The sequence below is a fragment of the Plectropomus leopardus genome, chromosome 14 (assembly GCF_026936395.1).
Source record: "Plectropomus leopardus strain MGB_pleo_1.0 chromosome 14, ASM2693639v1, whole genome shotgun sequence".
In the NCBI taxonomy this organism is placed as follows: domain Eukaryota; kingdom Metazoa; phylum Chordata; class Actinopteri; order Perciformes; family Serranidae; genus Plectropomus; species Plectropomus leopardus.
In genome coordinates this window covers 31186468-31211478 of record NC_142189.1, presented here as the reverse complement: position 1 = coordinate 31211478, position 25011 = coordinate 31186468, and the positions used below count along the sequence as shown (strand labels likewise).

At 38.7% G+C, this 25011-nt stretch overlaps 2 non-coding genes and 1 pseudogene across 2 annotated transcripts; 2 read left to right on the top strand and 1 right to left on the bottom strand.

Annotated features, from left to right (window-relative positions):
* The first annotated feature begins 2730 nt into the window (after window positions 1-2730).
* Window positions 2731-2871, top strand: LOC121954179 (U4 spliceosomal RNA). Its single transcript, XR_006106554.1, has one exon. It is a non-coding gene; the product is annotated as a U4 spliceosomal RNA (small nuclear RNA).
* Window positions 2872-3708: 837 nt separating this feature from the next.
* LOC121954169 (U4 spliceosomal RNA) lies at window positions 3709-3851 on the top strand. The gene has a single exon (XR_006106545.2). It is a non-coding gene; the product is annotated as a U4 spliceosomal RNA (small nuclear RNA).
* Window positions 3852-16882: 13031 nt separating this feature from the next.
* On the bottom strand, window positions 16883-22536 carry LOC148187556 (G2/M phase-specific E3 ubiquitin-protein ligase-like; annotated as a pseudogene).
* Window positions 22537-25011: the final 2475 nt, after the last annotated feature.

The window sequence follows — 25011 nt, the reverse complement described above, 5'->3', positions numbered from 1 at the left end:
TTAATTATAGGGAAATTGTAGATGCTTGAGGGTCATTCTGTGTCAACTCAACCAGAGCTTGGCAGCTCAAACTTTTGATTTTGATAGTATAAGATTTTGATCATTTTAAAGAACTTGAGTCGGTCCCCGTGTGCCTTATTGTGCCTGTTTGTGGTTATTTGGTTCTTAAACTGCTAAGGAGAGGCTCAATAGAATATGAGAGGATGAAAAATCGCTCAATAAAAGTCAGCTTATTCCTGAACAATCTGCCCCCCTCACTTCTGAAATGATGGCTACGCCCCTGTATACACTATTCACATTGTTTTGATACATAGCTGGTTGAAAACTGCAAAAGTTTCCCTTCAAAATCAAGAAGGCCTAATATCCTTGTTGAAGCTATTGGGGGTCAAGACCCCAGTGTGGGAACTAGTAATGTACTGTATGTGTATGTACATGTACTGTGTGTTTATGTGGAGATTGAGCCTACAAGTCTTATGCACATTATTATCATTTTCACAAACATTTTTTTCTTGTGAAATAATCCTTATTTTGTACTATCACCTCTTCAGGTCTCTGGTTTACCTGTTCACAACTCATACAAAGACACAGTGAGACCTAGAAAGACATGGGTCCATTTTTAAGTCACAAACCAAAAACATCACAAACCACTGAACTACGCACAGTTCACAGCACAAATAAGATATACAAGCTCACAGTTTTACATTAGCATGACTCAAAGAAAGTATGGACCAAGACAGAGTATGACAAAGATACTATCTGTAATAGACCAGTAACACAGTCATTTCCAGTGTCCCTGCACAGTACACTATGAAGTTATTCATTTAAATCAATTATCTTGTACTGCCACCTGCTGGCACCTTGTGTGGAATATCTTCCACGCTGTCATACATTGTGTGAAAGAAATATTACAGTTCTTTTTTAACTGCTTAGACACAATTACTGGAACAACTCACCATTTTCTCAAATCCCACCACACAATTTTAAGAACCCACACCCAACGATACAAACATTTAACTTCAAGGTCAAATTTAAACTTTGCCCTCAAACAACAAATACAGGCTATTAAAAACATAGACAACATGACTGTTTGTTACACACAGGAGAGAACGATTCAAAATACTGCCACCAAAATGTTCAGAACAACTTTTAAGACAAAAAATCTGGATCTTAATATAATCACAGCAAGGACTATCTACATGGCTTTTTAAGAAACAGTGAGGTGAGAGAAATTTAAAACTGTTTTGTACTATACTGTAAACCTCAGAGCAATGCTGTGTGGGAGAGAAATTTAGGACGATTCTAAGGGCTCATGACTGACAGAGGCCCTAAAAAAAAATTAGAACATTAAGACGTTTTTTTGGGGTTTTTTTCCAACGGAAAAATATTAACTTGTCACTATTAAGAGATGACTTTACTTAGAATGTGCAAACTAATATTCAGGGTTTCTAAACACCCACAGATCCTCTGTATTGGAGACAAAGAGAGAGAGGGGATGACATGCAGCAAAGGACCATGAGTTGGAATCAAACCCGCCATCGCTGCAGCGAGGACATAACCTTTGTACAAAGAGTCTGCTCTATCAGGTGAGCTGCTGGATGCCCCTCTATGAAGATGGATTGAAATGTGTTTATATTTCTGGTTGAAATACCAACCCAAACCCTTGCAGAGGTGATGTACAAAGCAGTTTTTGACACCCTGTTATCCTTTATTTAATATGCCTTTATTGTGTAATCTCGGGGAAGCACAGTAATCTAACAAAGAAGGTTATCCAAAAGGTCTAGTATTTCCCCCTCCCTCATGACTGCCATTACACTGAAAAGGCGTGGCTCATAGTCAATAAGCTAAATCAGTATGGCCTACTCTACATATAACTTTATTTATATAGGTGGTAGGCCATTCTGATAGACATTTGTACCTATCAGAATGACCTACTCTGCATTTAACTCTGTTTATACAGGTGGTAGGCCATTTTGATAGATATTTTTCCCTGACACAATGACCAAATCATCATTGAACTCTTTTTCGAGAGGTGGTAGGCCAACCTGATAGATATTGGGAATTGACAGCTTGGTGGTTTAGGTGAAAGAGGAGAGACATGCGCTGTAGGATTGAAATTGTTTTTGCGGATGCATTATGTCTACTACCTCAGATGAAAACACTGAAAAGCAGTGTGCACGCTCTCATTTGATAACATGGGTGCTAAAATAAAAAACGACACGCTCGGCGCTGCTCATGCTCTGATGACGCACGCTGTGTGAAACAGGACTATGGCCCAGTTAAGTTTCTTTACTTTCTTATACATCACTCGGCTGATAGCCAGAATTTAAATACAGTGGGTAAATAACGTAGTGCTACACACTTTTGTACAGTATGTGGCAATGTGCACTCTAAAGCTGTTGCAAAAATCAAGAAAAGAAGAAGAAGAAGAAGTGGTGGACATCCTTTCGCAGAGGCAAGAATTGCACTTTTTGACAGTTTTGCATTGGGTTCATATTTAAGCTCCAGAGATATTTGTTTGAAAATCCAGCCAAGACCTGTGCTTTTTAAGACCCTCTAGTATTTCCCCATCCCCCATGACTGCCATTACACTAAAAAGGCTTGGTTCATAGTCAATAAGCCAATCACATGAAAAATACACATTACTCTACATCCCCGCCAGGAAAGAGAAAAGCATCACGTGTGCTGAGGGTGTTTGATCAGACCCAATTTAATCTTGTGTATGTCATGGACATCCTTTTGCAGAGGCAATGTCATAGTCCATGATGTTTTACCAAGACGTGATTATTGCTGGTTAAAAACTTAACTCAATACCCTACCCAGATGACTTGAAATATAGTCAGCTCTGGCAATTATTGCTGGTCTCTAAGAAGACTTACCATCTTGTTCTGAGGTTAGAAACTGAGTTTTGCATGGACACATATGGGTTGGACTCTGTCCACTACTGTAGGTTGCATTCATGATTTAGGTATTCATTCTGTCTTTGGGCAAGCAAATCTGTTTTGTCCTGGTAGAAAAGATAGTTCTGCGTTCATTGTCCTCAGATGAAGATGCGATGTACTATATTTACACCATATGAACCCCAAAGCATGTATCTTTCTGTTATATATGGATAATTTTTAAAAATGCACCCTAATAGAATCTATATGGGTGAGTTATATAAAATTCATCCTCCCTATTGTCATAATTCCTGAAAATAGCAACGGTGACCATAACTATTTTTGAACCAGGCCCTGAACATATTTATTTCTGCGGCTAATTTTGCCATTTTGACATGGGTGTTTATGGGAATGGAGGCGCTCCTGGAGCCAGCCTCAAGTGGCCTTTCAAGGAATTGCATTTTTGACAGTTTCGCACTGGCTTTGTATTTAAGCCCGGGAGGATTAATCCCTGCTTGGAATTAAGTACTTCCAGGAGACTGGAAGTATTGCATTACTTTTCAATTCTGTGTTTTCGTGAAGTGGATTCTAGTTAGTCTTTCTCCGTTATGAGAAGATCCGAAGATCCAGCCAAGACCTGTGCTTTTTCAGGCCCTCTGGTATTTCCCCATCCCCCACGACTGCCATTTCACTGAAAAGTCTTGGTTCATAGTCAATGAACCAATCACATGCAAAATTAGCATTACTCTACATCCCTGTCAGGCAAGAGAAAAGCACCATGTGTGCTGAGGGTGTTTCATCAGACCCAATTTAATCTTGTTTATACATGGACATTTTTTTGCAGAGGCAATGTCATTGTCCATGAAGTTTTACTAAAATGTGATTACTGCTGGTTGAAAACTTAACCCAGTAACCCGCCTAGATGACCTGAAATCTAGCCAGCTCTGGCAAATTTTGGTCGGTCTCTGAGAAGGCTTACCATCTTGTGCTAAGGTTAAAGCAAATGGCATTGCAAATAATTCAAGTAGCAGGAAATGCACATATCATTGCCACTACCTCAAAATTGTAAACAGGGATTGTGCCTTTAGTTTGAGCCTGTTTTCTGATCAGTTGAACACACAGGCACAGGCAAGCCGTCTGCTGTAATTGGTAAGTGAGGAAATGAAGGTGAGAGGGCAGGACAGTAACAGTGCACAGAGGAGATGCAAAGAGGAGCAACGGGAGAAGAGGCATGGAGCTGAAGAAATACTGAGAAACAGTTGATAGTCTGGTAAATGTTTGAGTCAACAGATGGTGGACAATTCTGTGCATTTGTTGCTTATTTATTGTTAATTAGTTGTGTGCAAATGTGCCAGTTGTAAGCTAAAGCTAACGGCGGTGAGTCGCCTGATGACGGGCGCCATGTTTGACTGGAGAGGACTGTTCGTTTTTTTTTCCTGAGGAGGATTCATTACAGATGGCAAATTCAACACTTTGAAACATTTCAATACTTTAAAACCATTGCCTTGAAACGTTTTGAAATGTTTCAAAACTGGTTTTCTCTACATTGGCATCTGCTGGTGGAAGCTTGCATTGCACCCATTTATTATTGTTTTTATTGTAAGCTCCCTTTTCCCCAGCCCAAAAGCGTGTATAGCTATAGATATATTGTTATATGTATCTATATAAATCCATGTATATACACTTATATATATAATAAGTGTGTGTGTGTGTATCTATTTATACATATTATTATATGTATATATGTATGTATTTATCCGTCAACAACAACTCAGCTCAATTTGCACAAATCTCCCTCTCTTTCCTTGCCTCAACACAACACAAACACCCGCATTTCCCACGGTCTTTTAAAACTCTCTGTCAGGGTTTGGTATGGATCTGTTATAAATCGGTTTGGTACTGAACACTTGACGTTTCGAAACCCGTCTCGAGCTACATGCTGAAGCCGGAAGTGACGAAATGTATCTAAACAGTTCAGTCTTGGAAGTCAAATTTGCCATCTCTAGGATTCATCTCCGCTGCTGGCTGGTTTCATCTGACTGTTTTTCCTGGACTAACGCCAAATTGTGAGTTGAACTCTCTGCATTTTCTTGCTCTGCTGTGGAAAATTATTTTACAAAGTGACTTTCAGGCCTGTGGCATGCCTAAAAGTCATCGTCTGCCAGAAACTGATTGCCGTCTGCATAATACCTTTAAAGGGCCAATGCAATGCATAAAATGCAATTTCTTATTTGCCAAAAAGTGATTGCAGCTCTTATCTTACCACTGAAAGGCTGTTTCTGCCTCAAAATGACTTGATTTCATTCATAGTGATTATATTTGACAGATTATAGAAAAAGATGTGAGAAACTTGTGATAATGTTAGCTGTACCTGCTAAGCAAAGCAGGCTAAAAGGCAGCTTGTTGCTTGAATGTTTTGTATTGGAGCCAAGCCTGTGTCTGGTGGTATTTTTCTGAAAAGCTGACGATACTGACCATACTTGCTCAGTAATGTGTTTTAACCCTTTTTATCATCACAATCAATAGCATAAGCAAGCTTTAAAACTTTAAGCCTCCTTAGTTTAGTTTAGCTTAGCTGAATTTAGGTTATCTTAAGTCGAGCTAATATCGATCACTCCCTGCTGTATGACTGCAACTTCCCAACCCCAAAACAGTTTGATGCCTAAAGTCAGTCAAGTCAGTTTTATAGAGCCCATTATCACTAAACATGGTTTGCCTCAGAGGGCTTTACAGTGTACGACATCCCTCTGCCCTTAGACCCTCACATCACCCAAGGAAAAACTCCCGAAAAAGAACCCCTGTAACGGGGAAAAAAAAGAGGAAGAAACCTCAGGAAGAGCGGTAGAGGATGATGAGGGATCCCTCTTCCAGGATGGACAGACGAGCAATAGATGTCGTAATAGCAAATGAAATACAATCATGGCAAAAAAGGAAAGAGAAAGAGAGAGGGGAGGAGAGGGGGAGAGAGGCACAGCAATAATAGAAACAGATGCATGTCATATTACAATAATGGTAGGTGTGAAATTAGTAATTGCACTCTATGATGATGTTGAGGGAGATGATAACAGTCTCATGCATATGTTGAAAGGGAGTTGTCCAAAGGCAAGATCACAGCATCGGCGCAACCAGGACCAGACCACATTCAGGGCGAGCGAGGGGCACAGTATCAGTACAGCCACAGCACGAGCACAACCAAAGGCAGGATCACAGCATCAGCACAGCTATCACCACGGTCAGGCACAGTCAAGATTACGGCCAGGATCCAGGAAAACTAGGAAACAAGGGAGCAGGAACGCTCCCGAGAGGCAACAGTGCAATTCAACAGACCCAGGCTCTGTAATCGCGAGCCCCAGGTAGTGAGAGTACCACATGGCTATCACAGAGCTAAGCTAAGCTTGCAAATTGCAGTTAACAGACATGCATAAAGGAAGCCACAATTATAAACAAAGAAAAGGCCTTAACAAAAACTAAATGATTATAAGATAAAACAACTACACATTTATGTTAACAATTAAAACTTAATATGTTAAATAAAAAAGAAAACAATTAACAAAAAATGGATAAACTAAAATGAAAAATTGAAAAAAAAACACTAAAGCAAAAAAAACAGATACATTCAAACTAAATATATTTATTAAAAAAAGATACATTAATAATCTTGAATGAAAAATTGTCAAAAAAATAATAATAAATCAATGAACTAAATCGAAACATCAAAAAAACCAAACAAAAATATCATAAACTAAAACTAAATGTTTTCAAACACCACAAAAACAATTTTTTTTTCTACGAAAATTAGACTCTACTACTAAATTCTATTAAAACTAGCAGGCAAACACTCTTTAAGAAGGGTAGAGGAATTACAGTGTATGATATATTGTCATTTTTACCTTGCACGCCCACCTCCAGTCCCCCAAATCCCTCAGTGCTCTCAGCACCAAGGGTGGAAGCTGCAATGTCCTCAGTCGAGATCATATCTTCTGGCCTTGATGTTCCCATTTCTGCTTAACTTTTACGCTGTGTGGTGAGCGGTCATTTATCCCTCCTTTTCACATCCTAGAACCTTTTTCTGCATTTCAAGGCGGTTCTGGAGGTTCCAGAAAATGATGAAACCTGCTCCGCCACGTCCTCCCATGCCTGCTTCCTTCTTTATCTTTGCTGCTTTTGGTGAATTTCTGCTGCTTCTGTAAGTTATTTGCTCCCACGCCATCACCTCACACATATGCAGATCAGTTAGGTGGCCATGCGCCACACTTTGCTCCCAGATCATCCACCATTCAATTAGCAAAATGGATTTGGGCACACCCTAAAAGGATTTGTGATTAAGACCATGTGCTATAGACTGTCTGAACAGAATGAGTTGGATAAATTGAACTGAAAAGCTGAGACTCTTGAGTCCAGTTTTATTCATGTGGGATGATGTTAGCCCCCATATTAGCCATTTTATGTAGTGTGACCAGTTTTAAAAGCTTGACCTATTTATTTATTTATTTTTTTAAAAAAAAAGACTATTGTGACAACTAGGGTATTCAAACCAAATGAAACTTTACGGCCAACAAACGAGAGACCTTGTGCGTACAGAGGATGTAGGTCCTCCTCATACTGTCTTCTGTAAGAAATGTTAACTTCATCTTTCCCTGAATAAGAACAAAATATGTTTTTTTTGCCCACGACAGTGCACTAAAAGAGGTCATGAAAATGTTCCTATTTAGGAAAAAATGAATAAACAAACAAACAAAAAATGTTCCAATTGCAATAAAAAAAGTATTTGTTTATATAAAGGACATTTTTTGTGATTATTAGTTACCATGAATACCTGATGTATCAAATATGATACAAAATTATTTCTATACATGCATGTTTTTTTTTTCAAAAGTTCTCTTTACATTTTGTTAAAAAGACCCATAAACACTTCACTTTAAAAGGAAATTGAATTTTCTGGCAGTTATTTCATGGTTGAGGCTTTGCATGGCTGAAATGGGCCAAGGTTCATTAAAGCTGGATGCTACACTTTGCATAGTGCAACTCAGTATCTTTCAAACTCGAACCCACAACTTTTCAGAAACAGCTTCATTGGCCAAGTATGCTTAGACAAACAAGGAATTTGGTTTCAGTTACCTTTGCTCTCAATGTAAATGAATTAAACATTAAACATAAAAATAAATAAATAAATAACAATAACAGAAAAACATAGTTTAAAATGTGCGTATTTACAAGCCCTAATTAAACAATTTTAGCTAAGCAGCAGACTTTCCAATAAAAAAAGTTATCTAAAAGCCAAAACTGAGATAACTGCTGACATTATCACAACTCATTTCTCAGACATTCAAAAGTCTCTTCTCCAGGAAGAGAGTGAATAATAAAACTGTCCACAAGATGAGTAGCTGTCAACATGATATGGAAACTGAATACATGGTTAAAATCTTGAGGTGCCCCTTCAAGGCTTGTGTTTAGTGATACAACACTGATGTCAAAACTTCTTTGCATTCAAACATGAATCAAGACAAAAATAAGGTAACCTAAGTTTTTATTGAACCCCAGAGGTGAAATTTTGCATTTAAACCAACACAAGACAAGAATGTGTGGGTAATTCTATGGAGGTAGCTTTTTGAACAGCAATTTCATGTTTCATTTGTATTTTTTTTTTAAACAACTAAAACATGGTCACATAACAGTTAACCACTTACCATTATAAATCAACATAAATTACAGCTTAATGTATTTTAATATTTTTATTACATTATATTAAAAAATGCTTGTTCTGCCTTTTCGTCACTGGTTTTACCGATGTTTTAGATGATAATTCAGGCTTCCTGGGATGTAATTGGACTATTTCATTTGCATATATAATCAAAGAAAGAAAAGGGCAATGACATTATTAAGACATTTTTTTAAAATGAGTAACAATTTAGTTTAAATATGTATGCGTACAGTATTATAATGTGATGTTTTTCAATTTCTGTCATTCACATTTTTACATAACTTTAGAATTAATTGGCATTGAGTCTTCAAATTTGAAATATCATATCCTTAAAATGTTTACTAATGAATATTGCAACAGTTAGATACAAAAAACAAATAAACTGGACAACTCTGATGCCAGAACACCAATATGCCATACAGTAACACCAGTGATGCACAGTAACACCAGTGACACATTGTGAAGGAAATGGCACATCAGAAGATGTTTCAAACAGATGTTATCAATTCATTAGTATTTCACCTCAAATAATTTCACATTTAATGACTTGTTTTATTGTTTTATTTATTTATTTTTAGGCTGCGATGAAGCCTAAAAATATGTATTTCATAACACAATATGCAAACATAAAATTCATTCATTCATGAACTTAGGAACCTAGGAATGAGTATGAAAGAGATGGCTGACTGAACAAATAATTAAAAAAAACAAAATGTTGTAACAGGGGTGATGATGCACCCAAACAAGTGAACATATAAAACAGAACATTTGTAGTGTGTGAGTATTTGTGTGTGTGTGCTTAATATAGCGGTATGTGAGTATGATTGTGCGTGTGTTCGGTATAGTGTGTGTTTGGTATAGCAATGTATGCATATATTTGTTGTGTGTGATATGTAAAACTGCCACTTTCACACATTCATGTGTTCCTCCAAGTACTTCCAGATGTTGTGGCAAATTTGAACAGACCTTTTCTTCACTGGCAGTGGTGCTGGCATCAGACAAACAATTTGCTCATCCCCATACCAGTTGATATCTTCTCTTGGGCTTGGCCAGAAAAACTTGTTTACTCCATTCTTGTGCATGCACTTCACCTTGATATTATGTTCTTCGACTTCCAGTATAATGCTAGGGTATGGTTGTTCATCGTAGCTCACAATGCACCACTGTCCACTGTGCTGAGACTCAATTGCATCTGGTCGAAGTGGAGCTGAACTATCCGGGTTGGTGACATCTAGTTGATGTGGAGGTGAAAGGTCATGGGCTGGCATTGTCGGGAGAGTGACTGTTTGGAGTCCATAACATGGGCAGTCCCACACACCTTGAGCTGCTTGACAGACACAGCTTATGTCTCTGTATTTTAGGATGCCAGGTGTGGTGCTTAATACCTGGTGCATTCGCATGGTTCCTTTTATAGTTACCAGAGGTACCTCAGACATCTCCTGTGCCTTTCTTTCTATCTCTTCCTCACTGACATAATGCAACTGTATTTGACTGCCAGAGTTCTTCAACTCCTTGTAGAAAGACATTGCATCTGTTATGTCTCTCCCATGATGGACCAAAAGGTCAGCTGACCTCTTTAGCGAGCCCCCTACTCCATCCGGAGCACCCTTACCATGTGCGGCCTCAAAAAAATTCCACGTAGTGCTCTGGAAGCCCTTCTTGTACGGCTTAGTGCCGACCATGTAAAAGTTTCCCTTCTGTTTATATTGCAAGGTAGGGACATCACTAAAGAAGTGAATATGTTGCACTGCAGGGTACTGGTCTTTCACCATATTGAGGATGGGGTCCAGGTGAGCCCAGATAGCTGCTGGATCGTGTCTCCTGCTTGGTGAGATGGTGCAGAAGGAGATGAAGGGTTCCTCTGCCACATAGAGGACACCAGTGTGGAGCGTCACCTGATTGTGTGACCCCCCCAAAGTGAACTGACTGGATCTCTGATGCATATTTGCAAGTATAGTTCTCAATAAAATCTATATGGATCAGGCAGTCATTAGTCAGGTTTTCTCGGAGGGTCCGGTAGATACTGTACTGCCATCTGATGTTGAACAGATGTCTCCTGAATTTAAAGAGTCTATCTTCAAATTCGGTCATCAGATCGTCTTCTTTTAGGGTTATGTCTTTTTTTACAGTGATGAAGCTGCCTTTAACTTCTTCACCTGCTTTGTCTGTCTTCTCCAGGCGCCACTGCGTGAGAGACACCTCTGTGTTGGACTGGGATCTGCCATCTCCTCAAGATTGTTTGATGCTAAAAGACCAAGTTTGTGCATTTTGTCCACAATGAACTGCAAGTTCTCGTGAGTCTTGCGCTGGCATGTTTCTCTGTCTCTCTCCTTTGGTGTCACAACCCAGAATGGTTTCTCCCTGCAGAAGAAGGAATAGGAGACTTGCCCATGCTCAGCAACAAATCTCCTGTGGAGGTTTTTCCGGGTATCATAAAGCAGTCTGCGCTGTTTCTTGATTTTCCTCAGTGTGATGGTGTTTTTCTTGCCAGGAGTTTGCCTGCTCACGTCATCTCTAAGGTAGAACTGTTTTACAGCTTTCTGCTTTCCAGTTTGTTTGACGGCAAGGGGCTCGTGGCTTCAAGGCCTTGTATGAAAAACCAATGCTCTGCTCACACAACTTAATGAATTTGTATTTCCTGATGAGCTTTCCTGATAGTATATTTACAAATGCCTTTTTGTCTTTGTTGGCTTTGGCTGCTTTGTACTTTGCTCTTAGCTCCCCCAAGAGAGCATAGTGGAAGATGAGAGTTTTCCTAGGACTGCCTTGTAGTGTAGCTCTTGCCTTCTTTCTTGGGCTGTCAATGTCTCGACCTTTACCCTGCAAACGGTGCCAACGTTTTTTGTATTTGTCGTGTAGTCTTTTGTGCTTTTCCAACTTCTCTTGCAACTCCTGATATTTTCTTCGCCATTTCTGTCCTTCTCTCCTGTGCACTCTCCGCCCTTGGATTTGTTGTCTGTAACACAGAAAGATGGAATTCAATGTAATAGTACTAGATTTCTAGTATAGCCGGTGTCACTTGTTGAAACAATAATACATCCTATAGTCATGTGACAAATATTGTGTAGACCTTCGTTTGTTTGGTAGGTGTGTGTGTGTGTGTGTGTGTGTGTGTGTGTGTGTGTGTGTGTGTCAGCTTGCAGTTACACTGTCTTAATTTTCACTTTGAACTTCTGGGTTCACTGTCTGGAGTGGGTGGAGGGGTCAACAGAGTTTTTCCTGTTCTGACTTTCTCTCTGTGCTTTGCCTGCCTGACCCGCCATTTCCTCCGCTCTTGTCTTTTCTCCCTTTCTGTGAGGTCCTTCACTCTCTTTCTTTTTTGAGTTTCTATATCATTTAAGTAAGTTTGTTGCGCTGTCTGTAGAGTCTTTGCTTTTCAGCAGCACTCAACTTTGCCATATCTATACAAAGGAAAGTCATATGGTTACTACAGTGGCTGACAAGTGCAAACGCGCTGCATATACAGACAGGCGCTGCAAATACAGAAACGCGCTGCAAATACAGAAACGCGCTGCATATAAGAAAACAGATGCAAAAGGAAAACGCTGCAAATACAGAAACGTGCTGCAATTAGAGAAACGCGCTGCATATCGGAAAACAGATGCAAAACGAAAACGCTACAATTACAGAAACGCGCTGCAAATAAGAAAACAAATGCAAAAAGAAAACGCCGCATATTCAGTCATACAACAGAAGTGCTCCAGGCCTCTAGGGGCAGTGCTGAGCTTCCACCCGAGAGACAGACAGACAGACGCATCAACCTGTGGAGCAGATAGGTACATGAGCGGCAGAGATATTGGTGAGAGGAAAACTGGAGTCGGGAGAGGCAAATGAAAAAGTATGTATTCTTTTTCTTTTTCTTTCTTTCTTTCTTTTTTCCATATGTGGCCCTCATCTTTTACTGTATTATGAAAGTGCAGCTGATTTACACAATGTTAGCATGCTAGAGACTTGTAGTGCTAATGCTAGCTAACGTTACTGTAACTACCGTTACTTTCCAGGAGACCCCAGGGATTTGATTGCATTTAAGGTTAGATTATTTTCGACCTCGTCTCCACATATGATTGGATACTTTATTGATCAGTGATGGGATTTTGAATAAGAGGAAGGTGGGGAGGTGATGAAGAGGGAGAGAACAGAGTAAAACAAGAGTAGCATAAATTAAACACACACACACACACACACACACACACACACACACGTCGTATTCCTCTAATGTAACATTTCTCTTTATTTAGTGATAATTGCTATTTATGTGATTTTTTGATTGAGTTTACTAAAGGGATTTTCCATATCAATGTCTGTATTTCCAGGCTGCCATGTTTTGCCCTTTCTGTGGCCAACATTTACACACCGTTCGAGTGTTCTGTGGCTCATGTGGCAAAAATGTACAGTTTCTGGCAGAAGTGGGAGACAACAGTAAGTAGACTAAAAGTTGTATGTGTTTGTAGATTGTACAATAAAGGGTTCAACATACCCAGTTTGGAATACTTATTACTGGCTAGATACAATAGTTTTCAGTACGGAGATCTACTTTTCCGAACATTTTTTAATGTATAATACAGAGATCATTATTATATTGTAGACTTACTCATTACAGACTTTTAACAGCTGGTATTATAAATCATTTGATATTAGTTCTTGGTTCATAGAATTAAACAATAAATCAGAAACAGATATTGAGAGAGCTGGGGGCAGGGAGAGTGTTTGTGAGTCCCCACTGTTTTTATGGTGTGAGGTTTTGGTCTTGATAGTCCAAAACCTTTTAACAGAGGGAAGGGGTTCTGACAGGTGGTGGCCAAGATAGGAGGGGTCTGTCTTCCTGCACTCTTTTGGTCCTCAATGATAAAAAATTAAGGTGAAATGATGAACAGCTGATGATGATGAAAGCGAGGACTTTCACCCAATGATGACAATTATATGCTAATAATAAATAACAACAATGATAATAATTAATAATCTAACATAATACATTCATAAAAATGCAACAAAAGTGCCAGACATAGGAAACAGACATGACATGACATTTATGTTAAAATCCTAAAAATAAGGTAAATCAAATAAATCAACCATAAAAACACTATATTTAAGTTTTTTTGAATGAATGTGGTTTTCATATGCTTTCATTTAGTCAAAAGGTGAGTGTCAATATTTTCTAAGACAGCTAGGCTGTCAATTTGTGCGTACGCATGGTCTGAGGAAGTTCTGAATTTGTTTGCAGAATATGAACAAATTCAGGTAAGAAAATATTGATGAATCCCAGATTTGTGTGTACGCATGGTTTAAGCATAAATCTGTGTGTACGCACTGTTTGTGAATGAGGCCCAATGTGTACAGGTCCTTAAGAGATGGCAGATTGCAGCTGAAGGTCTTCTCTGCTGACTGGATGATGTGCTGCAGCTTGTCTTTGCTGGAAAATGTTTATTTATTTTTTTCTCCCTGTGTTTGTCAGGGTCAGCATCGGACAGCCCCACAGAGGAGGATTTGATTCGGAAGTATTTCCATGATGTCTACAGCTACAACGAAATTTTGGATTTCCTGGCCACAAAACACAATGTTAAAATGAGCCTTCGCTCTCTAAAGCGTAAACTGGAACATTTGTCATTGTCCAGGCAAAAAAACTATACTCCTCTTGTTACTGTATGTGCTACCATACAAGAGGAAATGAAGGGACCAGGCCAACATTATGGCTACCGTCAGATGTGGCAGACATTGCGGCAGAAATATCCTCTAACTGTGAGAAGGGATGATGTAATGGCTCTGATGGGAGAGCTTGATCCCTCAGGAGTGCAACTGCGTGCAGGACGGAGATTTGTAAAAAGAGTGTACAGCTCCCGTGGACCAAACCATGTCTGGCATGTTGATGGCTATGACAAATTAAAACCATTCGGTTTGGCCATTAGTGGCTGTATAGATGGCTACTCCCGCAAAGTACTGTGGTTGTTGTGTGGACCGAGCAACAATGACCCTGTGGTCATTGCTCAAAACTATCTGCACTGTGTCTCAGAAGGTGGAATCATACCAATGCGGCTCCGCACGGACTGTGGCACTGAAAACGGCACAATGGCAGCAATCCATTGTGCCTTAAGATCATCACACACTGATGATTTTGCTGGGGCTGCCAGTCACATGTGTGGTTCCTCAACAGCAAACCAGCGAATTGAAAGCTGGTGGTCATACTTCAGAAAGCACAGGTGTGGGCTTCAGCATTTTTAATCATTTTTAACGTGTTGGAACCCTGCTTTTCCTCCACTAAAATGTATTCACGGTGGTACATCTACAGTAGTGCGGTTGCAAGGGGTGGAAGTAATTAATTACAAATACTCATATTACTGTAATTAAGTAGTTTTTTGGGGTACTTGTACTTTTATGAGTAGATTTTCAAGTCTGTACTTTTACTTAAGTACTCATTAATCCATGTAATCTATTTAGTTACTTTTAAAATCATGGTTGAGTACTGACTACAATTTTAATTAATATCCTTTTACCTTTTATCTGCATTTCTGTAGCCAATGAGGTGATCTGATCACAAACTGACCAATGATCACAAACTGACCAATGAAAATCAGAATATGTGGATGAAAAACTAAACAAAACAAAACAAAAAAGGATGTCAGTGATTGAGCGTCAATTGATTTTACATTAAGAATTTAACCAGTTGAAATGTGCTTATGGATATAAAGTACATTATATTAAGTATATAATTAAGTATATAATATAATCAATAATCGTGGCAGTAACTGCACCTCATCTAACTTTGTTTGTCTGGTGGAGACATTTATTGAATACGGAAATAAAAACTTAAAATGAGAAAACAAACAAAAACATCAATCAAAATGAGGGAAAAAAACACTTGTTTTGTGTCTTATCAATTATTAATGATTAATTGATTGTTAGCATTATTGATAATGTAAAATACACAAAGTTTGTAACCCTGGTCTGGAGAGGTCATGGTGACATCATCGGTTAAAAGTAACTAATACTCTGAGCAATTTTTTGATGAATACTTTTTACTTATTCTTAAGTATTTTTCTAACACCAGTACTTTTACTCGTAATTGAGTAATATTTTAGCAATGTAACAGTACTTGTACTTGAGTACAGATTTTCAGTATTCTTTTCACCACTGGTGGTTGCCAATGCTGGGGCATTTATTTCCTCTCCACTGATTTGATCAGAATAAGCAGTTAAACCAATACTAAGTAACTTTTCAGCCTTCATAAAATATTTTCATAACTTTTGTGATGAAACATCGACTTACAACTAGTTGAATGACACCTCTGTCATGGCCTGAGGGGGTCTGTATCACTTTCACTGGCACTAAGCAACTTTGAGGAGGGTGGTAGGAACCCTGCCACACAAAAAAACTACAAATGTGCTGACTGCTTTACAGCATATGTCAGATTCATTACCTCATCGCTATTCATCCTTCATACAGCCACTGGAAACAGAAATATAGTTCAGTCCAACTGCAGGCGACCGGGAGATCAGGATTTTACAACGCTATACGCTGGTCCTCAAGGGAAATGTAGTCTTCCTTCAGGCAGAACACTATCGCTTTTGTCCACCGGCGCCACCATAATCAACAAAAACTGAAAGTTCTTAAGTGTTGCTTTAAAGCACAGATGGACCCTGTTTATTCAGGATATACTTTTTGTGGCATTGGAGGTTTACAGTTGTTTAATGATGATCATTGAAATGTCAGTTGTGAATGCTATTACATGGAAATGCATCACCTAAAACAATCTACAGCTCTAACTTCTGTGTCTGCGTACAGGTCTCAATTCTGGATGGACCTGATGAATGACCTGAGGGAGAGACATTTCTTTAGTGGCAGTCATGAGCACACATGCCTAATGCGGTTTGTGTTCATGGACGTGCTACAGAGGGACCTTGATGAATGCAGGGAAAAATGGAACACACATACCATCAGACCTGTTAAACAGTCTCGTTGTCCATCTGGCAAACCAAATGTCATGTACGACCTGCCTCACAGGTTTGTTTCTATCAATGTTTTTTTTTTTTTAACATTTTTACAAGATTTACTTTGAGAAATGCAAAAAAGGGGTGTAGCTTTCAAAGATTCTGTCATAATCTATTCACCCCATGTCAGCCATGACTCTAATAATCTCCACAAATCTTAAGTGTGACAAAAAAAAATTTATTTACACACTTGTTACAAAGAACTGCTACACAAATTTTCAAGTACAACCACAGTATATATTTGCCTCCCATTTGCCTAGAATTACAGCATGCCAGTTGGCTGAAAACAAATGCAAATGTAAATTAGAACTGCTGTGCATTTTTTACTCCCAGGTTTGGTGGAACGAACTGTGGGTTCCCGGTCTCACAGGAGGAATTGGGCCAGTTTATGGTTGTGTCATCCTACAGTCCATGTGGAGATGAACATCTCCAGGCACACTTTGAGGACCTTCAGAGACGGAGTGGTCTGATGCAGCCATTAACCTGGGAGTCCTGTGTGGAAAACTATATCAGACTGAAGAACATGGCTGATATGTAATGAAATGTGAGTCAAACTTTCACAGAACAAGTTTGAAAATGGAGGTAGTAACTGCCTTAATAGGTCAATGTCACAATTTGTGCTTTCTGATACTATCTTTACACTTAGTAGAGTCCAAAACCAGGTGAGTTTTGTATTCCAAAGTCCATGTCACTTTGAAACTTTTCATAAGTCTTGGACATCGGTATTTTTATTGTGTTTGCACAGGTGCTGCTGACTGGGAAGCGAGATGTCTCTTGAAACATCAGTTTGGGTCGTGGCTGAAGTCCTGCAGGAGGCAGTGTGTTTAATCCTGTGGCAAACATCAAGATGTCCTGGAGGGAGAGTCCCATTTGTTTTTCTGAAAGCAGAAGCATTGGTTTTAGTTATTAAATGTATTTCAATACATCTTCCATCAATAGAAGATAATATCAAGATGAGAATATTTGTTCTGATAAAAATAAACCTTCTGTTTCGAGAAGATAATCTCTCCAGAATCCCAGTACTCTGGTTTCTTCCTGTCGTCTTGTGCTGCCTTTTTCACTGAGCTGGACCTCAAAGATTTCTTCCAGTGTTGCAGATGTCAGCTGTTCCTCATTTGAGCACATAAAGGCCCTGAATATGGATGCATGCTGCTCCAAAGCATGAATGACATCCAGTGTTGAAAGCCCATCCTTGAATCTAGAAAACATTTAGAGCAATCATTGCATCTAAGATGCTAACAACAATGGCAGCATCTTAAAAGAGCAGGCCAACCAGTCATACTTTACCCTAATTTAAACCAGTCAACATTAACATGCAGTCAAATGAAAATCCAACAATTGCTACATTTTTATTATTGTTATTACCAATCTGTAGTGTCAAGTAATGTTACATGTTTACCCCTTTGGCAAAGACAAAGATGATATATTAAATGATGTCAATAACTTGAGTGAAGCAAACTCAACTGAAAATGAAATTCTTTTAAGAAATACAGGATTTTCAAACACTGACAAATTCACCCCTCAGATGCAACCGCACTCCTGTAAACCCTCAATCACCTTGGTATTACAACTGGTCACAGCATGCTTGCTTTTTTCAATATAAATTCACATACATACTGCAGGTGTCAGAGTTGAGACCTGTCAACTATGCATTCTATGAGGTTGCCATTTTCTGAACCCTTAGAGAAACATCAGCTCTTCATTCATCTACACATTGCTTTAGCATTTTAATTTTTTATGTTTGACTTGAAAAGAACTGAATAAATATCTTCAACTTAAGTCAAATTAGGCAAACACGTCACCTTTGTATTGAGAAGTGGTTGTGGTAAAAGAAGTACCACTGCATGAAGTCCTTTATGATGTTCTTTTTGTCACCCACTCTGCCAGGGTACCGAAAGCAACCTGCGGTCTGCAACAAGCTGGAATGTCTGTCAATCAACGCATGTAGTTCATCCAGTGTAGCTGCGTTGGATATCTACAGTAGACAATAATCACCATAAACAAAGGCAAACTCCCATATGAAGAAGGAGGAAATAAGTTATCTAAAAAAAACAACAATATATTTAATGCTTGGTTATCAGATTTTTAATACTTAAAAATAGAATTGTCATTCAGAAATACACTTTAAATTTAAAAATTGCTGATAAGAAAATATAAAAATTGGGTTTCAGCTCGTTATTTCATGGTTGAATAAGCCAACTGCAAGTTGTAATCAAATATAAATGAGCAACAAAATCATCAAAAACAAATATGAACACAGCACAGACACTAAAACCAGATTGGAAAATGTCATGGATGTCATGGATGAAATGGGAGAGCAGCTGACAGAGAGCAACCTTTTCAAGGACTATGGATATAAATGAGAGTTTAAAAATAGGGTTTAAATTGTTTGGAAGTCCTCTCCTGGAACTAAGGAGAGGACTGCCTTCTGTATGTTTGAAACGAGATGGAACAGTGCCTGAGGCAAAAGAGTTACTAATAAGGAGATTACAGGGACCTTGACTCCAAAACTTGTTTCAAGAAGACATAATATTATGGTAGCAGGTTGTATTTTCATATGAGAAACACTGGTTATTAGGTGAGAGAGAGAAATGGGTTTGACATGATTAGCACAGTGGAGTTAACCAGTGTCTAATGCGGGCAGGATGAGATGAGTGATGTCATAGTAAGAATTTCACAGACCAAAAAAAAAAAAAGCCAGAAATTCTTCACAGGTTACTGTGTGAAGGGCAGAGGATAATGTTAAGAATAATGTTAATGGTATGAAATCGGACCTTGGAATTATGGCAGTGTTTGGTAATAATATCAATTAAAGGAATAGTTGACCAAAAATGTTAGGATGTACTTGCCCTCCCATCCCTCAAAACGCAGGTTAACACTGTATATCAATATAACATGTGACAAGCTGATTTGATTTGAACTAAGCTGATACTGTGATGTGACTAAATGAGCTCTGTCAATATGCCAACTTACTTCAAGCAGGGAAGCTCTCATGGTGTCATCATTTATATCTTCAATCTTGGCCTCAATGTCAGTGTTTGTTCTTCCTGTGAGGTGCTGGTAGAGCATCTCTGACAAGAACCGAGGACCTGGACCACCATGAACTATAGAAGTTGCAATCATTCTCCCAGCATGAAAGTATTCATCATCTCTTGCAGCTGTTGATATTGTTTGTACAATTAGTACCACATTAACCAACAGTTGCCACATTATCATTAAGAAGCAAGAAATGTAAGAGCATTATTTCATTTTCACTTGAATCCAGCTGCTCCTGCATTTCCAGCATGAAGCACAAGATGTACTTGTTGAAATGTAATGTTCTTATTAATTTTTGAGCAGAAACAAGAATAGGTGTTAAAAATTTGGAAACATCCCTCCTAATAACATCATTACCTGCACTGTCAAATGTGAGAAATTTCCTGTCGTCTGGCCCATCAAAGATTCTTCGCGTTCTTAGGCAGTTCATTAGGAGGGTCAGGAACTCGCACTTGGGACCACCAGTGTCCAGTCCATCCTCAGCTCGCCCCTCATCATCTGTGAACTTTACTAATATCTCATGAGACGGGTCAAATGAAGAACGCTTGAAGCCACGGAGAGCTCCATCCCACACATTGGCTCTATTAATATTGAACTTGTTGTAAGATGTTTTTGTGATCTTTGTTGAGAGTTCTGAAACAATGTCTGCAGCGGTTAAGTACGCCTTGCTGTAAAAGAAGATGAGGTGCACTGTCACTCCAAGTAATAAAAGCACAAATAACATTCGGAAAAATATTAATTAGTAGTAATTCATACCTTTCCTCTGCAGTGTGTTCCATGTGTTCCTCTGGCTCTGACTCGCTGTCAATAATGACTGGTGCATATACATTTGTGTAGTTGCTGCAGTGAGAGGACAATTGAGTAAATACTTTCAAATGCATAATATATGGTTCAAATTCATATCTAAAAAAAATATGTCAATCTCCTTCCTGTTTCTTTGAAAAAGAAAAGTTTAAAACAGACAATACTAGCAGGTCAGGCATATTACTGCACACTGCTCATAAACATTTGACAGAGTTGCAAGAAATAATGATTAAACAACCCAAAATGTTTGTGGGAGTTTTTCCTTGTCTTCACTGACAGTGTAAGTTGGGTCTGTCATTTGAAAATGTATAAAAATGTGCTTCTTAAACTTCTTGATGCTATAACAATTGTGACTGGGGGCTATACAAGGTGGACACCACAAAAACAGTAGCATAAGTAGTATATATTATAGTATTATTATAGCATTATAGAGCTTTAATTTTGGACATATGGTACAAAATTTTCAATATTTAGTTATTGTCTTGACTCATAGTTAATTCACATTGACACTATCACAAAAATGAAAAAAAAAATCCATGGACATATGTTTCCTGACCCACATCTTTTTTTTATCAATAGTTTCCAAAAATCTATTCAGCAAATCTGTAAATGTTGCAACTGTCAACACAGCTTACCTGTAGAAGTTGTTCTGAACCTTGGTGGATGTGACCTGTTCCTGAACCTCTTCAGTTTGTCCTCCATCCTAGTTTCACAGGAGAAATTACTGCGGTTAATCCAATGACAGTGCCATTAGCTTAGCAACTAAAATAGTACACATCATGTGTAGGTTGGCTTGGTGAATTAATGAAAATATTTACAGGAATTTCATGATTTCATGTTCACACATTCAATACTGCAGACCTAGAATTTTCTTACTTGATCAGATGCTGGTTGTGTGTGTCTGAAAGGTCTGTAAATAACCAAAAAATAAATAAATAAATAATTAACTTCTGTACTGTGGATACATTGTGCTGCTTGGGCAACTAAATATCATGTTGACTATGATGTATTTTACCCATGCAAAATGTTCTCCATTTTTGGAGTGCTCACTTCATCTGGATCGTCCCACACCTGCATAAACACACATATGACAGATTAGATTGAATAAAAATATGATCAATTCACTTGACTTACGGAGGAGTGTTGTGATAGATGCAAACTGACCACAGTGTCAGAAAGTGGACTCTCTGCAGATGGCAAATTAACATGGACCACACTGTCATCTTCACTTGTCCACTGTAACCTTTGAAAAACAAAAATTGCTTAAATCTTCAATTTCTATCTATCAAAAATGTTTAAATTGAAACTCATTTGGTGAAATGGTAAAATCAAGTGGTAACTGTACATTACAGTGTTCACTATTATTTCCCCTCTCATTTTAGAACTTTTTGCTGTAGCACAACAAACCAACAAAGTGGTGAGAATCACAGCTGCATTGGAAATACAAGCCTAACGTGGGAATTCCTGTTTAGTTTGAAAGGAATGAACTGTTTGGATGTTTTTTTTTTCTGATATTTCAATTGTGTCACTTCTGCCACCAGTCATACCAGACCATTTGATTACACTCAAGTCAAAGCAGGAATTGTATTGAATCATGTATGGAACTGATCTTGAACAGAACATCAGATGTAGATGAAAAAACTGTGATATTTAAATCTATAATATAATACAGAGTGGAGCTTAAAACAAGGTAGAAAATATGTCAGACACACTTACAACTGTTTGCATAGTCCTCAGCAGTGCAAGTGTACAATGTAATTCTCTGGTAGGCCTTTCCAACTGCCTGGATCAGACAGAGGTTGAACTGAGGGGCTGCATAAAGATCCAGTACAAGACAAAAAATGTTTTTTTTTAACTAAAATTCATGCAAAGCTCTCATGGAGTTTGAGGATAAAACTGAAAAATTAGCATAATAGATCCCCTTTAACCTTACTAAAGGTCTCATCATTGATCTTTGCAGGTCATTTTGAAACATATTTAATATGCTAGTAACTGAATTAGGCAGGCAAGATGGTACTGAGATCCATTTGAGACAATTTGAACTCTTAACTGCTAATTTTTCTGTGCTACAACTACAAATCTATGTACCTGCAAAAGCGATTGGCTGTGTATTGCACTGTGCACTGGTGGTGGGCATCTCCTCTGGTGGGTTTCCCACATCTTTTAGAAATTTTAGATTTTTCCCGCATGCAGAACAAAAGCCTGGGGAAGCTGTCAAAGTACATCCACAGAACGGACAGTACATCTGTAGGGAAAAAAGAGGACCGTTTGCAAGGTCGGCGAGATTATGCCAGACACAGTGGATAGTCAGTTTTCCTAAATATTTAATCAGAATTATTATCTAATTCATTTTTATCTAATTACCGTCATCTCCCTATGCTCTCACGGAAAGTAACGTTAGTTATCACTCACATTTGAAAAGATAATTTTGGAGTTAAATAGATCCTTTTATATTTAATCAAATGTTTAAAAAAAATCCCCTTTGAATATGAATGTAAAAAAACATGGTTTCAAATGCAAGTTTGAACTTATTGTCAATAGAATATTAGTATAATTCAGATAGTAATCATTGCAAGGATTTTGTATTGGTTTGCATTAGATGAGACAGCTTTCTATTTTTTCATTCACTGAATAAACAAAAACAATAATTGTAAAAGAGAGACAGTGTAAAACAACAACAATGTATATGGTGTATTTTGCTATTGTAGCATTTCACGTTGGTAAGCTGTCCTGCCTGTTATAGTACTGGGTCAGCTCTTCAAGCTCTCATGAGAAGGACATTTGCTGTATTTAGTAATATTTATTGCCATAATATTAATAAAATTAATACAACTGGTTTGTTTATTCATTTTTTTATATGTTTGTTTTTAATTGTGTGAGAACTGAAATGTTGTGCATTCCGTGATGCTGATGACATCGGATGGAACCTGATGTCATAAAGCATTTTATTTCAGGTGACATCATGATCCGTCCAATGTCATAGAGCATTCTATCTCGGATTAGTGTATTTAAGAAGTGTCAGACAATAGCAGAGAGACACTTGAGAGACACATTGGGTTGACTGCTTCGTGAGGACGCATTTTCTCGAGACATATCATTTAAACAACATTTGATCATAATGGCTGATAGATTGACGCAAGAGCCGAAGACTTTTTACTTTCCGGACTTACCACAGGTGACACACAAAAAGGTTTGCCAATTGTGTGCATAACAGATAACCACTCTCTTTTGGATGCTGTCAAATCCTCAAAATCAGTCACAGAGAAGAGACGGCGCCTGGAAATCAGCAGAATCAAGGAGCTCATCCACTCGAAGCTCATTCAGCAGATCATGTGGACTGCAACAAAGGAGCAACTTGCTGAATTGAAAACTGGAAAAAGAGTGAAGTGTTTGAAGAGGTGATGGATGAAGGCCACAAATGTGTCTCGACAAAATGGGTGTGCACATTCATGGAAACATCTGATGGTGTTGTATCCAAAGTTTGATTAGTTGCAAGAGGCTTTGAGGAAATGATCACTGAGGAGCTCCAGAAAGACTCAGCTAGCTGTGCCTCAGAGTCCCTGAAAATGATAATGGCTGTCATATGTCAAAATAAATGGCAGCTGAACTCTATGGACATTAAAGCAGCATTTCTGCAAAGTGAAGAGTTGACTCGAAATGTGTTTATCAAGCCTCCTCAAGAAGCCCAGAGGCAAGGACATCTGTGGAAGCTGAAAAAATGTGTTTATGGTCTCACTGATGCCTCTCTGTGTTGCTACAACAGAGTAAAAGACACGATGCAGAAGTTGGGAGCCACTGTGTGAAAAGTTGATCCAGCAGTGTTCTACTGGCTGGATGAGTCCTGCAGTGTGATGGGGGTCCTTGCCTGTCACATTGGGCTGGTACAAATAAATTCTCCTCAACAGTCATTTCTCACTTGAAAGCTGTTTTTCAAGTTGGACGTGAAGAAAACGACAGCTTCAGCTACATTGGAACGGAGATCCACTCTCTGGAGGATGAGATACAGGTGAAACAAAGTATGTACATAAGAAATCTGCAGCCTATCCCTGTAGACCCCACCAGAGCAATAGAGAGAGAGGATCCTTTAACTGAAAGTGAAAGTGAGATGCTCAGGTCAAAGATTGGCTAAATATTGTGGGTGGCAACGCAGAGTCTGCCGGACATTATGTGTGACATCTCCATGCTGGCATCCAGTACAAAACATGCTACTGTTCAGACTCTGCACTGAGCAAACAAACTAATCAGAAAACTGAAATCAGAAGAAGTGACCTGAAGGTTTCAGCACCCAGGAGAAGACAGCTCCCTAAAACTAGTGGTGTTTAGTGATTCCTCAATGGGTAACCTTCCCGATGCAGGGACTCAGGGTGGACACCTCGTCACGCTAATGGGAGAAAAAGGAAGATTCTCACCTCTATGCTGGCAGTCCAAGAGAATCCGGAGAGTTGTCCGGAGTACTTTGGCCGGAGAGACTTTAGCTCTTGCAGATGGCATTGACAGTGCTGTTTTCTTGGCCACACTTTTCTCAGAGCTTACCACAGGTGACACACAAAAAGGTTTGCCAATTGTGTGCATAACAGGTAACCACTCTCTTTTGGATGCTGTCAAATCCACA